The sequence below is a fragment of the Talpa europaea genome (assembly GCF_964194135.1).
Source record: "Talpa europaea genome assembly, chromosome: 3".
In the NCBI taxonomy this organism is placed as follows: Eukaryota; Metazoa; Chordata; class Mammalia; order Eulipotyphla; family Talpidae; genus Talpa; species Talpa europaea.
This window is the reverse complement of record NC_140069.1, coordinates 97828169-97844488: the sequence shown is the minus strand read 5'-3', so window position 1 is coordinate 97844488 and position 16320 is coordinate 97828169.

The following is a 16320-nucleotide window of genomic DNA, read 5'->3' as shown; positions in this document are numbered from 1 at the left end:
AGGGGCGAGCATTTCATGGACATGCTTTGTGAAGGACTAAGCATTATGACGGCATACCCAAAAACTTCCCTGACACGCTGTAACAGAAAGGGCCTTGGGACTTCCAAATGTGAAATTCTTACTGTAGTTTTTCTGCCATTTGGTTGAACTATTTCCTGCCTCTATATCAAGGAATCCCATTACCCTCTGGGTGCACTCCACAGTTGTTTCAAAAATGTGGAATATTGCCTAGCTCAGAATTTGCAGCTGCTAATATGCATGGATGGTGCATAGCACAGCCTGACTGGGGGTGGTGTATAGAAACAGAAGTCATTTGCAACAGCTGACAAGATAACATGGCTGCATTTCTCAAACTTGTGCTGTGACTAATGTTCTGAGAAATGTCCACAGAGCTACGCTCATTCTAGGGGAAACTTTTTAATTAAATAAGGGATTTTCAATAACCTCCATCTTGGGAAGGTCCACTGGATTTAGGAATGGGAAGTCACTGGGCCAGCAAGGATAAGACTCTCCACTCTAGGTTGGGATCCTTAGCATTCACAGAATAAAGACTCAAAGTTTACAAGGTGGTTTCATTATGGCCTTGGGATGCGATAGCAGGAGTCCTGACCCAGGGTTCCAGGACCTGGAATCTAGTTTTTGCTCTACTTGTGTCTAGTAATCAGTGTGGAAGTGTCTCTAAGAGTTGTTTTCCCCTCTGGTACATGACATTAGACCAATATAGTGACTACCACATCGCAGACAATCCAATAATGATTAGAAAGGAAGGGAGGGAGATAGGAAAGGAAGAAAGATTCTCAGTGCTGCTGCAGACTCAAAATAACACATGCTCTCTAACCCTACTCACTTTCTAAAGCCCCAAAGTCCTAATCCAATCCCCCATGAGAAGGGGTGGGGACACTCTCCTAAGAATGACAGCTTCATGTGGCCCTTCAATGAGATGGGGAGAGCAGAAGTATCTCCCCAAACCAGTGATAGGAAGTTTAAGTTATGAGCATATAGTGCCTCCTTCCCTAATTAGTATGCCTTGGTTCAAGACCTCTTTCAAGCCCTTTTGCCTAATTCCATGTCACACATTATTTCCCACAGCTCCAGGTTGTTCTGACCTTCCTACCTGACCTCTTCCTTCTGGGTCACTGTCAGAGCTACTTCTCTATGAGCCCTTGGTCACCAGGAAATTAATGGTCTTGCTTCCTAAGCTCTGGTGCATCCTTGTTTAGGAGGAACCACCCTCTCTACAACCACCCGATCACCCAAGTTCTGTCTTCGGAAGTCTCCTGACTCTTTGCCCAGGACTTTACTCAGCAGAAAGAGACGGTGCATCTGAGCTTTTACCCTTTTCCCTTCCTCCTCCCTCTGCATCCTTTGGATTCCACAGGATTCTGAGATTTATTCATATATCTTCTCTCTTTCAACATGATGCCATAGGGCAAAAATTATGAATGTGTGAAAATTCGCAGCCTTTTTCTCCCACTATGCTCTCCCTCCCCCCAATGACATGAAAGTCTGCTGTTACTGTTAGGACGTTCTCCTCTCTCCATCTCCCCTCCCCACCTTTTTGTGCACACAGGGGTCATAAGCAGAGGGACAAGATGTGTAGAAGATTTACATTGAAAAGGAAAGGAAATGGCAAAGATATTCTCCATAGATTAATCCATAAGTAGTGCAAAATTTCCACTAAAATAGAAAATATTCTTTTAAAAAAAACCTTAAAAGAAAAAATAAAATGATCCAGCATCAGTAGGCTCGTAGACACAGCCACCTGTAAATTGGAGATAGTTCCAGGGTGACTCTTTTCCTAAGCCTGGTTCCTTTGTGTTCCTCCCTGCCCTTAAATCTACTCAAATACTTGTCTATTGGTTCATTTTCACAGCCACCCCCACACCCCAAACAAATGTAAGTCACTTATTCTCTCCCCAAGCATACTAGAGTTTGCAAAATTCTCACTCCATAAGAGGATGGGTATTCCATCTTTCCACTTTCAGAAACCCCCTTCCTCCATCCCATCTCCAATTCCAATGTTAGCAACCAGCTTGGTGATACTGAGTCTGGGAAGGGGTGCTGATAAAGGATTGGGGTGGGTAGGATGCCGGACACCAGGATAGGAGGGAAAGATATTAAATTTCTTGGGAAATTTCTTCAGTGTCAACATCAGTATCTTTAAATGAATAGAGCTGGAAGATTACTTTGTCTTTAGAGTTGAGATTAGTCAGGGTAAATGTCACTCTATAAAAGGTTAGTTTTCCTGGAAGCCACAGGAAGGAAAGAGGTTTGGGAAACATGCAAGTACGAGATATTCTACATGCACCCAAAGTCTATTTTAGAGCATTTTCGATATGTGAAGTCCTTAAACTCTCTTCCAACCTCTCTTCTCTTGGCCAGCAAAGTTGATTAAGTAGATAACTTGAAGACAGGCAGTACCACACAATTTCCATCAAAAGGTAATTCACTGCTTTCATAACAGCAGGGATGGTCACTAGTAAAGAAAGGCAGAATTGGCTCATCCATCTTTGGGGATAATTTATATGATTTAGATGGCATGTAATTTAACACAGTTCACCCAAAAAGATGGTGATCTAAATGCCCCCAGATTGAAAGAAAATTGCTGTTTTGCTGCTATTGGGTGAGTTTCACTGATACTTCTTTGTTTTCATTTGGAAAAAAATCTGTTTTAAAGTACATTTTTTCAACTATGGGCAGAGAATAGGAACCCCAAGATCAGACATCTGACCTTGAACCCTGGAGCTAAGACTATGCACTCAGTAACAACAGAGGTAGATTTGTGAATGTGGATCCAAACTGTACCTAAGAGATGGATCCATGGGAGGACAAGTTTTTATTTTCTTTGCATATAATTTTAACATATGAAATGCAAACAATTTCCTCCCTGCCATAGTGTAAAGAAAAAGAAGCAGACATGCAGATTCTCATGATGTTAATTACCGTAAAATAGTTTCCCATTGACTCCCACTTGTTCCAGGAAATGCTTTCCACTCTGCCTTGATACTGAACCATCCTTTCTCTTTTGAAACATCCCAGAATGCTCATTTGCCTCCTTGCAACCATCCAAGACTGCCAAATGTACCTAAAGACAAACTAGAAATTTCCCATTTTCAAAATCCCACTTTAACAAAACACTTGCCAATCAGATGCTGCCTCATTTAACATTCTTTCCTACCTATCTATTGATAAATCCATTCTGACTCAAAAGGACAGTGGATAGGTGCTCTTGCCTTAAATTTACAGAAAAATAGCCTTTGTTAGTTGTTGTCTCAGAATTAGTTTCTCTTTGATACCTACCAAGGGGGACAGTTGTTATTCCCAGAGTACTAGTACTGATGAGCCACAGGAAGTTCTGTAGGACATGTGATTGCCCAAATTCACACAAGGAAACTAGAATTTGGAACCTGTTCAGCCTGCCTCTAGTATGTGTTCTCCCTTAATTCCCATCCCCTACTTGATTTATTCAATTTCTACTTCCATTTTAGGTGGTTTCAGAAAAGTGAGAAAGAGGATGCTCAGAGGAGGTGCTCTGGTGCCTGGGCCTCAAAAAGTAAATGGCCAACCAAGTCTCAACTTAAACAAGCACTCCCATGCCAAGTACACAGACTTGACTCTCTCTGTGTGCTCTGGATCCACAATTTGCATCATTGATACGTGATATACATTATGTGTGATATACATTATCACACAATATTGAGATAAGAGGCAAAGGACATAGGACAGAATTTGGTTTGTCCAGTGAGGATCCTTGAGAGCTCTCGAGCTAAGGCTGAGTCCTGATTCCTCCAGTATCATGTCTGAAACTCTCAGAACTTCTTATAGGAATCATCTGGGAATCCTGTTAAAATGCTCATTCTGAGTCTGGAGGTGTGGGCTGTTTTTTAAGATCCTGCATGTCTCACAAAGTGAAGCCAATGCTATTGGTCTGAGGACTGAGTTAGTCCTTCTCAATCCTAGCCACACATTAGAATCACTGTGGGAGATTTTTAAATGATACTAAAGTGCAGGACCTAGACTCAAAGACTCTGACTTAATTAGCTGTGAGTGGGGCTTGGGCATAGACACCAATATTCTAGAATCCTCTCATGCAGCCAGGAAGACAACTGCTATGCAAAAACCTCAAGGTCATTAATTTGGCAAGTCTCAATCAAATGAAAGGATAAGATGTCTGCACTGAAAATGCAATGCTTCATTAGTGATTACTTGTTTTCAGTTTAATATTTCTTTTCAGTAAGTCTAGTCAGTTTACATGCTATGTACTAGTGATAATCTTTTAAAATATGTTTCCTCATCAGGAATCCAGATTTTCTTTGCAGTCCCAGTCTAAGTTGTAAGGTTTAGTTTGCCAGGAAGATGGGGATAGCAACTCTCTAAATGAAGGATTTAGCCAAATTGGCCAGGGATAGGAAATGAGGCTGTGCTAAGAGTGGGGGTTAGGGTGTGGGAGAGACAGAAAGGGCAGAAGAAGCCTTGCTGTTGGAAAAGGAACATTTCAGAGGATATGGGGTAGAAAACCATCTGTCTCTGACCATCCCAACAGAAAAGACAAGGAGCTACCCCCCAGAGTGGACCTGGACCTTGACCAAGGAGACAAAGGACATCCCCACAGAAGTACAGAAAGCCAGATGACCACAAAAAGACCATCACCTGGTTCCTGCTTCCTTCCCTAAAAACTTTCTTGATATCCAGACCCCATCTTGGTTGAGAAAGGGTAGGGAAGACAAATTCACTGAAGTAATACAGATCATTAACTCAAAGGTGACATTTTTGGTTTACTAAAAAAAGCTGATTATCTTCAAATAACAAATTTGCATTTTCCTGGCAATATCCCACTTCCATTAGCAGGGAGAAGTCAGGTTGTTCTTGGAACAGTTATAGGAAATACAAGATATTGCTTTTCTTCCAGGCATGATTGAGATACTCTCCGTGATTTGTTGACCATATAACTAAGCCATTTGGACCAGAGAAAGTCTGCCTTTTTTCTTTAAAAAATAGCCTATGAAGAAGAGGACATGGAGTGATTCACATTTCCTCTATGGTGTTAGGGGGAAAGGATGTTCTGAGCTAATCCCATACAGGCTTTGTGGACTCCACCCCCACTCCAGACCAAAGCCATCAGGACATTGGGAAAGACAAATCCTGTCACCACCAAAGGGAAGGTGGCTGGGACCTGAGGGAAAACCAAACATGTGGGCCTTTGCTGCGCTCGCTCTCTCGCTGGCCTCCTGGCTTCACAGCTCCTGGCTTGCGGCCAGCTCTCAGAGTGCCATTTGGGATTCCAGATCAGCGGATCGGGTAGAATGCATTTAAAACTTTGTCTCCCACTTTTCTCCCTGAGCTGTACATTTCCTCATTTGCCCTTCCCTTGTAAATAAACCTTTTATTAACCTTTCGCGTGTGCCTGCAGTGGAGTATTGATAAGTCCTTTTAAGCGCACAGGTGAGGACCCACAATCAGGCACCCCGTTTTGTATCAGGGCTGCCCTATAACAATGGTACCTTAAAGGAAGCAGGAGAAAGATCTTTCTAGTAAAACAAACAAACAAACAAACAAACAACAAATACATTTATTGCTATTTCTTCTGAGTACTGCATCCAAATAAAGAACCCATAAGAAAATACTCTTAAATCTGCCCAGATAGAATCTGGCAAGATGGTGGCACATGAAGAACCTGGACCCCACCTCCCAACCCTCCCCATGTTTACAAATGAATTAAACCTAAACAAAGACAATTAGCCTTGAATGACAAATGTGTGTATTTAGAGAGAAAGCACTGTGGAAAGAGGTAAGAGGAAATTGTAATTAAACTGTTTAGATACTAGGGCAAGCAGTATGACCCATGAGAGGGAGCCTCTCTACTGTTAACTCAAGAGCTTTCACCCACATCTAGGACTTTAAATCACGGGGACTATCTAGAGAAGGGGGTGCACAGAGTTGGCACACAGAAACAAGGGTGCGCCACTAGAGAGAAGCCAAAAGAGAAGCCGAGAAAGAAGTAGCAGAAGCTGAGAGAGAAGCAGAGAAGGCCGGAGAGCCCAGATAGAGTGAAGACTTGCTGGGGGCTGGGAGGACTGCCAGCCTCCCGGCCCCCCAGCACCCCTGCCTGCCATATGCCTGGTGAACCCCAATAAAAGACCTGCAAAACCACTGAGGACTCTGACTCCTCCTTTACCCAGTCTGCATGGGATCAGAAAACCTGCACTGTGGTCATTCCTGCCCCTACACCCTCCCAAACAGAATAAGACTATTTCAGTGCAGTCTCTGCACAGGTAGGGGCAGCACTACTTCTGCCCAGCTGTGCCTATGCAGGTGCCTCTTTTCACCAACTCTCTCCTCTGCAAGGATGCAGCCTTCCTGCCTGCCCATGACCTACAGGGCATGTACCATGCCGGGACTTCTCTTCACTGACCTCCCTCAGCGGAAGCATCTCACCTCAAGGCCGCCCACCTACAACCATGCAGGCCTCTCTTAGCAAACCTGTCCCTTTCGGGGTAGCTCTTCCTGCCCATTTGTGTCTATGCAAGTGTCTTACTCTTCCATCTTACTCTTCCATCCTTTCCCTAATACACCTACTCTTTAAATATAACTAACGTCTCTGTCTCGTGGAGAAATTCACCTGGGAAACTCGCCACGTGTTGCTGAAAGGGGAGCTCTGGTGAAACCTTTCCCAGAGTGAACCCAAGGACCCTGCACTAACTCCAAAAACCACATTGATGGAGTAATGTAGAGTTGCGGGGTCCTTGGGTTCACTCTGGGAAAGGTTTCACCAGAGCTCCCCTTTCAGCAACACATGGCGAGTTTCCCAGGTGAGTTTCTCCATGAGACAGAGATGTTAGTTATATTTAAAGAGCAGGTGTATTAGGGAAAGGAAAAAGGGACAGGTTTTGCTAAGAGAGGCCTGCATGTTGCAGGCAGGCAGCCTTGACAGGTCACGGGCAGGCAGGAAGCTGCTGCCCTGCAGAGGGAGAGAATTGGTGGAAAGAGGCACCTGCATAGTCACAGGTGGGCAGTGGGATTGCTGCCCCCAGCCTGTGCAGAGACTGCACTGATACAGTCCTTTTCTCTTCTCCATGGAGTGGCCTGCTTATTGCTGATGTTGGGTAACAGGCAAAACTAGAAAGGGACCAGACATTCCAGGGCCCAATCTCCATATCTTTACCCTCCGGCCTGTGCTCCACTCCCTAGAGCATCTGATCCTGCTTGAGTCTCATGCCTGGTGCCTAAGGGTCACGACCTCTACAGCTGGGTTAATGGTCATGTTATTCCCCTCAACACCTACCTCCTTGTGAGTCAGGTTTTAGTCTTGTGAGGCCTCCTTTCCATTTTTTCTATTCTTGTCCTCCATCAACATCACTTCTACTCCAGCTCCTATTCTACTCTAGCTCCTATCCTTTGCTTTACCAGTATCCCAGACATCTTAACAGGTGCAGAAGCTTCAGTCTAAGAAATAATGGACACCTAAAGATCCTGAGCAAAAAACCTAGAATTATGCCAAAGGACCTGTGGAAGGGGTATAAAGTCAATTTATCAATGCAAAAAAATGAAGCAAGCACTATCTTATAGTCCATAAAAACTGAGGAGGGCTGGGCCTCCCCTGGTGGCGCAGCAGTTGAGCGCTGGGCTGCGAAGCTGCCCGTAGCCTCAGCAGCACCAATTTGATCCTCAGCCTTTGGCGAGGGTCCCACATGGCGCACAGACCTCTCCTGCCGCCCGCTGCTCCCCTCAGCAGTGTACTTCGGTCCTTCTGCCTGTTCTGCTCCCCGCTCTGGCTCTAGTGAGTTCTCTCACCCTCCCACGCTTCTGACTGTACCCAGTGCTTGAATGAATGAATGAACTAATGAATGAATAAATAAATCTTTTAAAAAAAAAACAACTGAGGAGGACATATACAAATGCTGGAGTAAGAAAACCTGGAACAGAATCGCTATCCAGCAGAACTGAGAAATACACCTGATGAGGAATTTAAGGTAACAGTTGGAAACTTGTTTGTCAAATCATGAAATCCAATAGACGGTCAAAAACAGGAAAACAATATTTATAGAAAAAAAAGAGACTATTACAAATAAAATTTTAAAATACTGTAACTGATTTTAAAAATATAATAGAGGGCCTCAACAGTAGAGAATCAGTAAACTTGAATGCAGAGCATGCCTACGTGGATCAACAAAGAGAATTAACACTTTTAAAAATGAAGACAGTGTAAAGATCATTAGGATAACCTAAAAAGAAATAATATCCATATTATGGGGGGGGGGTCCCAGAAAGAAGTGAGAAAGAGAAAGGGATGGAAAACATATTTAAAGAAACAATTGCTGAAAACCATCTCAATCCCAGGGAACAAACCAGGCATCCTGATACAAGGGGTCCAGACAGTGGAAAACAAAATAAAACCAGGTTGAGACATTTCAAGACACATAATCAAACTGTTGAAAGTTAATGACAAGGTGTACGGTAAGGGAAAAGTATCAGGCTTTTCTGCCCTCCTGCCATTAAGATAGATGAGGGAACCCTGTGGTCCTGAATGCATGCCTGATGGCGGGCGCCTGGAGTGGGTACACCTGGCTGAGAGATTGAGTTTATAAGGGTGGTGGCGTGGGGATGCTAGCAGAAGCTAAGAACGAACGGAAGGAGAGGAGAGGGGAGGGGAGGGGAGGGGAGGGGAGGGGAGGGGAGGGGAGGGGAGGGGAGGGGAGGGGAGGGGAGGGGAGGGGAGGGGAGGGGAGGGGAGGGGAGGGGAGGGGAGGGGAGGGGAGGGGAGGGGAGAGAGAGACAAGGCCACGAGAGAACGCCAGAGAGCCCAGCTAGAGTAAAGCCTTGCTGGGGGCCGGGAGGCCTGACAGCCTCCCGGCACCCAGCACCCCTGCCTGCCACATGCCCAGTAAATCTAAATGAAGGACCTGCAATAGCCACTGAGGACTCTGACTCCTCCTTTACCCCGGTCTGCTGGATCAGAAAACCTGCTCAGTACCCATGACCTGCTCAGTACCCATGCCCTGCCCCTACACAAGGGAGGAAAACTAAAAGCCTGGAGAGAAAGAAGAGCAACCTCTAAAGGAACGCCTATCAAACTGCCCATGAACTTCTCAGAATCTCTGGCCCGGTGGAGAATAGACATCTTGGTTTTCTGTGAAATTGCTAGGAGAAAAGTTATTTTGACATTTAATAAAAAAATCAAGTGTCCTAAAGGAGTTCTTTTCAGACTTGCCACAGTTTCTTTGTGTTTATCTTGAGGTTCATCTCCTCCAATCTTGACTCCATACTTCCCAACCTCCTACAGCTCATTTCAAGGTGAATCATTAAAAACAGGCTTCTCAAAAGACTGTGTACACAGGCTCTTAGTGTACACACAGAGGCTGTGTTGAGAGGTCACCAATCTAAGCAGTAGAAATGTTAGGGGGAAAAGGATGTCCTAAAGCTAATTCCATACAGGCTTTGTGGACTCCACCCCCACCCTAGGCCAAAGTCAAAGACACTGGGAACTTCAAATCCCATCACCACCAAAGGGAAGGTGGCTGAGACCTGAGGGTGGGGTTAAGCAGCCAGGTTGGTATAAAGCCAGACACGCGGGCTTTGGGGGGGTTCCCCCATTTTAGGTCTCCGCCAGCTCGCAGCGTCAGGCCAGCTCGGAGAGTGCTTTTTGGGTTTCCAGGTTGTCAGATTGGGTAGGACGCATTAAAGACTTTATTTCCCTATTTTCTCCCTGAGTTGTACATTTTCCTTATTTCCTTTTCCCTTGTAAATAAACCTTTTATTAACCTTTTGTGTGTGCCTGTAGTGGAGTATTAATAAGTTCCTTTTAAGTGTGCGGGTGAGGACCCACAGCCAGGCAACCTGTTCAATATCGGGGCTGCCCTATAACAGAAACTGTTGCTTAAAGTGTTCTCTCATATTAAGCATGTCCTTTTATTTTCTCTATTTTGATGCTTTGGCATCGGGGACCAATCAATCTCCCCCACTCCCAACCACCTTCTCTGTTGTGTTCTCACACCTGGGACCACTATTTCTCTGCTCTAATCATCCCCAGAACCATGCACTAGATGACTAGGGACAGTCCCTATGCCCCAGAATCCTCCAAAATAGTCAGAAATCTGCTTGCCTCCTTCACCTGTTCCTTCCCAGGGAAAGCACACTAAAGGCTCTTGCCCATGTGTTCTCCTCTCTCCCTATGCCTCCTGACTGCTTCCCCATGGCTGTGTGGCATGCCCTGCCCCCTTTTTCTGGGCAACTGTGAGTTAAACTTTCTTAATAGTTATTTCCATATCTGTGTGTCTGCTATATATGATTAAAACAGATCTTAAATACCCTTTTAGCACTCATTGTTGATATTTCAGCCCTAGTTAGACCAGAAAGGAATACACGCTTCATCCCTCTTTAACTTCATTGAAAGGAAAATCAGATGCAACCAATACTGGCAATAGTGGAGAGAGAATTAAGAGGAACTAAGAATAAATGGGATTGCAGAGGAGAGAGAAGAAATTCAGGCAAGAGAGGTAGTGTGCTCATTTTGTACTGAGATGCAACTCAAACTGTTGTAGAGCAACCCTGATACAAAACGGGGTGCCTGACTGTGGGTCTTCACCCGCACTCTTAAAAGGACTTATCAATGCTCTACTGCAGGCACACGCGAAAGGTTAATAAAAGGTTTATTTACAAGGGAAGGGGAAATGAGGAAATGTACAGCTCAGGGAGAAAAGTGGGAGACAAAGTTTTAAATGAGTCCTACCAGATCCGCCGATCAGGAATCCCAAAATGGCACTCTGAGAGCTGGCAGCGAGCCGGGAGCAGTGAAGCCAGGAGGTGAGCAATAGCGAGCCACCCCAAGGCCCACGTGTTTGGTTTTTATATCCAACCTGGCTGACCAACTCCACCCTCAGGTCCCAGCCACCCTCCCTTTGGTGGTGATGGGATTTGTCTTTCCCAATGTCTTGATGGCTTTAGTCTGGAGTGGGGGTGGGGTCCACAAAGCCTGTATGGGATTAGCTCAGGACATCATTTCTCCCTAACAAAACCAGAAGTGGAGACTATTTTTCTACCATCCTTTTTGCTCTTCATTCAGGCTTGATTTTCTAACAGGAAAAATTCCCAGATGCATCAGTCATCCCACAACCAACCCCCTAGGTGGCATGCTATCAACAGAACTCTCCTTCCAAAAGTCAAAAATAAAAGGGGCAAAGTCATTTCACTATTGTAGTCATTTTCAGTGACTCTCCAAGACCTCTGATTTTCTTACTAAAGCACCTGCTTACTTTCCATATGGCTAAAGCCTAATCTGATATTTGGCATTTTTATGCGGCATTTTGCTATTTATAGAGAACTTTTGTTCCCATCATCTCATTATATTCTCCCAACAATCCTAGGAAGTCAAAAGGTGTTAATTCTCTGATAAAGTCCCTCTCTGCTCGATCAACTCTTCAATATTGAATAAAATCTCAGCAAAACTTCATTATCAGAGCACACTGAATACCAATAGTGTTCACAATCTTTTGAGGCTATTTCCACCAATCCTCACAAGCTTCTCTCTATACTTTTAAACTAGGCTCTCTTCAATAGTGACTAAATTCAGATATGAAACTTTCAATAAGAGAACTTATTCTAAGACCATGTTATTCTAATACTAAGATCATATGCAGAAAAAACTCCATATTCTACACATTCATTCATCAGTCAGGAAAAACTCAGATGCAAGAGGTTCAGGAAATAGATGTGAGAAAATGTATTTAAATCTTACTACTGTTCAAGCCATAATTAGGAGTCTTGTATTTGGCAGCTCTTAAGCACTAATCTTTAATATGGTACAGATATGCAGGAGAAATAATAAATCCTTATTAGTACTATGCTTTCTTTATGATATATGAAAAGAGATAGAAAAAATTACAAGTTGGATGATAACTTACACATAAATTTTGCTTTGTATAATAGATTTTTTATTTTAATGTTTGAAGTGCATTTTAAATGAAAGAATATGGGAATGGAAAAGGGAGAAGACTTTTTTATTTTTTTAATATAAATTTTATTTTTATATTCCCCATACAATTACAACCCCCTTATTTTGACCCCAATCCCTCCTTTCCCTGCCCCCCACTCCCCCCCATAGAATGTCTCTGGTTCATAGTTTGTTGATTTTGATATTTTCTTTGTTATAGTTATTCTTTTTCCTGGTCCCTTATTTAAGTTTTCTAGATTCCTGCTATGAGTGAGACCATCCAGTATTTTTCTTTTTCTTTCTGGCTTATTTCACTGAGCATGATCCCTTCCAGCGCCATCCATGTTGCTGCAAATTGCATGTGTTTATCTTTTTTGAATGCTGAGTAATATTCCATGGTGTATATGTACCACATCTGGGAGAAGATTTTTTTAAAGAAATCCAAAAGATATCTTTCATAATTGGAAGAACAACTACCTTAAAAACTAGTTATCATCTAATTTATATATTTATAAATCTGTAATTTTATAGTTCATATATGCTTGAAGCCAGATACATAGGGGTTTGCAAAACAATTCATTTAAACTCCCTTGATTAGAAGACTTTATGTATGAAATATGGTTTCATAAATAACTGCTGGTGCTTGCAACTAGTATGGGATCTGAGTACCCTAATATAGTTCTGATACAAACTAGTTTTTTGACTTTAAGCAAATTTCTTGTCATGACTTCTATAAAATGAGAAATTTGGATTGTTTGTCGTTCACTGATTTTCTATATACACTCATTTTTTAAAACATTTTTACTTAACATATATCAGGATGTTAATATACAAATGAATCATAAAAGTCAAAATAAATTTCCTCACAACAGTTTTTACATTTTCCCCCATGGCCTGAATGCTATTAAATTCAAGCCTGCTTAATGCTTTCACTGGATTGTGATTTTGCAAGATGTTTTATGTATCCAGCCTTGTTTACTCTTGTGAAGCAAGGAATATTGTTTGGGGGAAAAGAAACTATGTGCTGCTATCCAGTGGATAATCATTACATTTATGACCTTGACTTTGCATTGAATTTCTTTCTATGTGTTTATTACCCCATATTCACTCAATCACCATCTGTTCTCCTCAAGACAGCTACTATTACTGTCAGGGATACGCTTTTAAGATATACTGTGCATCATTATTTATTTTTTAATCATAGTTATATTCTGGTCATAAATGAAAGAAACAGATAAATTATTTCCCCAATCCTGGCAGACAAAAAGAGTCAAACAAACACCGTAACACATCCTCACTATTTACTTCAAAATAGACTTTGGTAGAATCAGGGTTTCTGTGAATGGTTGTGCAGGTTGTATACTGTACAAATCTCAGAAATGCCATTAATAATGTGAATGGTATCCCCACTGAACCACATGCTGAGTTCCTTTCTTGAATGTATGCAGAGCTTGGACTAGTCAGCATATTTCCAAGAGAAAAAGGTAATTCTAAAGGAAGTATGGACAATATCATGGGGTTTACACTAGAGAGGTTATAATCAGAGATAAGATAAATCAGAGTCCACCACAGACATATTTAACTTTACTACTAAATTCCTACCATCTAAGGATACATTTGCTGTCTCCATTTTCTCATTACCTTCAAAACTCCCTGTAGTACAGCTTCTGCTGTTCCAACTTACTGAAATTGTACTTTCCCAAATCACCAGTGAAATGTCTCAGTTCTCATTCTCTTCAACCTCTTTCTAGCAATTAATTTTGCTGGCCACCCCTCTTACTGAAATGATTTCATCCTACAGGTTCAATGATGGATGACAGAGATTCTAGCAGAGGGATCTGTATGAATTAAACTGCTTTGTTAGAAAAGTTGCTATCTACATCCCAGGCAAGAAAAAGAAATCACCAGGATATCTCTAAAAGGAGATTCCCATAGAGGGACATGGGAAAGGAGCGCTCATCTTGGGAGAGACATGAGTCATGCAGGAGGCAAAGCATTATGACACTGAGACCACAACCTGACCTGGGCCTCTGATTTCTGCTCAAGCCCTACTTATAAGGCCTAGGGAACCTCGTCACCCAGAGGTAGAGCAATTGGGACTCAGTCTTCCATGACTTGAGTGCTATGAATGTGTGTGATTCTGAAACTCACTTCTTAAGGAACTATAATAAGAGCATTTGGCCTGGGACCAGCAATAGGTGGAGAGGGTCAGCCTCCACCAGTGTTGTCTGGCCCTAATGATAGGACAAATTTACCTCCATTGATGGGGTCACTCCTTTCTGTAACCAAGAATCTTACTCCACCTTTGAGTGTTAGCCATTGAGGAGACCTAGCACCTCTCTCCCCAGTGTTTCTGAACTAACTAGACATTTGTCCACTGTGGCTCAAAGCTCCACCACCTGCCTCTCTTGAGGTATCAGGAACTAAAGCACCTTAACCCTAGGGCCACTGTGGGAGCTGGAGCATTACCCAGTTTCTGTATTTGGACACAACTCTCTAATATTAATTCTACTCAGTCAGGAAAATGAGATAGGATTGAACCAGACTGGACTGCCCTAGACTTTAATAAGCAATGAGAAACTCTGCATACTAGCAGGGAATGCAAGGGAATAACCAGGGGTTGGGGGACTTCATTTTCAAAAAAGAGATATGCAGGAGTGCAAATATAGTTACTCTAAGGAAAAAAACAGAGCATATTAGTCAGGGCGTCAAATTGTAAGGAGCACCCCAGTTGTAATGTTCAACACTGGGGATCTATCTCCTATTCTTTAACTGCTCTTGCATAATTTCACTGTCTTTTCTTCCTCATAATCCCACCCAGAGCTCCTAAGATATAGACTAAGGTACACTTCTCCAAACTTCACAAATCTCTGTCAAATATCTTTTTATTACAGATCTCATGAATTTCCACAACTTCAGTAATCTCCTAGGGCAATCGTTGGAAAAGTCCTTGATTTGGAGACAGTTAAGAAGGAGAAATTCTGCAATGCTGAAGATGCTTTGCATGGCAGGTCCAAATTAAATGTAAACTCTTCACATAAATATCACCAAAAAAATAAACTCACGCACCTGGAAAATATAAATGATCTCAACTTGAACAACAAAGGGTTCCATGGACTTGAAAAGGCAAAAATGTAGAGACCACAGCCAGAGAAATAAAGATTATTTCACTACTTAAAAGACGGGTCTGCTTGAATTTGTTACATCACAAGTGAAACCTCCCTTCTCAAGTGGCTTTTCTCTGCCTGAGGCTGTCAACATGCAGTCCTGGAAAGGTCCCCCCTATTTCCTTGTTACCTGGCCAACTCCTATTTGATTTTTCAGGTCTCATATTAGACATTCTCTTCTTTAGGGAGTCTTTCTCTGACTCTCCAGGTCTGGGGTAGATAACCCAGTTTGGTTTCTCCACAGCCTCCACTTATTAACTTCCTGCAGCCTCACACAGGCAAGGCTCTGTAGTTGCTCACCCTCATTTATACAGCTCAGTAGACTGACCTTAAGATAATACCTTTCTTGGGCCTCCCTGGTGGCTCAAGGGGTTGAGATGCAACCTATGAGGCAATCCACAGCCACTGCAGCACAACTTCGATCCCAGGCCAGGGAGCTACCCACATGGCACAGCAGACCTCTCCTGACTCACACGTTGCTTCCCTCAGCAGTGGATTTCAGTCGATCTGCCTGTTCTGTCCCCCACGCTGTCTCTGGTGAATCCTCTCACCCCCTCCCCCATGCCTCTGGCCTGTACCCCAGTTCTTGTACACATAGGTGAATAAATCTTAAAAAAAAAAAAAAAAAGATACGTTTCTTTGCTATCATCAATGCTTAGGATAGAGTTGGGCAAATAGCAATAAAAGTAAAGTAAGTCTTTATTGAACAAAAATGTAATAAGGGGCCTCTCTGGTGACGCAAGGGGTTAAGCACCGCACTATGAAGCAATCTGCAGCTCCACGAGTTCGATCTCTGACAGGCCAGGAAGAAACCCACATGGCGAAGCAGACCTCTCCTGGCTCGCCCACTGCTTCCCTCAGCAGTGTGTTTCAGTCAGTCTGCCTGTGTTCTGTTCCCAACTCTGTCTCTGGTGAATCCTCTCACTCCCCTGCATCTCTGACCTGTACCCCAGCTCTTGTATAGATAAATTAATAAATCTTTAAAAATAATAAAAAATAAATAATAAAAAATAAATAAAATAATTTAAAAACATAATAATAAGAATCTAAACATAATAAGGATCTAATATTACTTAATATATATAGAAGTAAGTTCCTGTTGGATTGAAAGACTTAGGTATTAAGAACGAAAATGAAATTGGATGAAGCATACTGAATCTCTGAAGAGAGAAGAAATTCTTCTAAATAGTGAGAATATTGAGCTTGTCATTAGAGAAATGATGGATA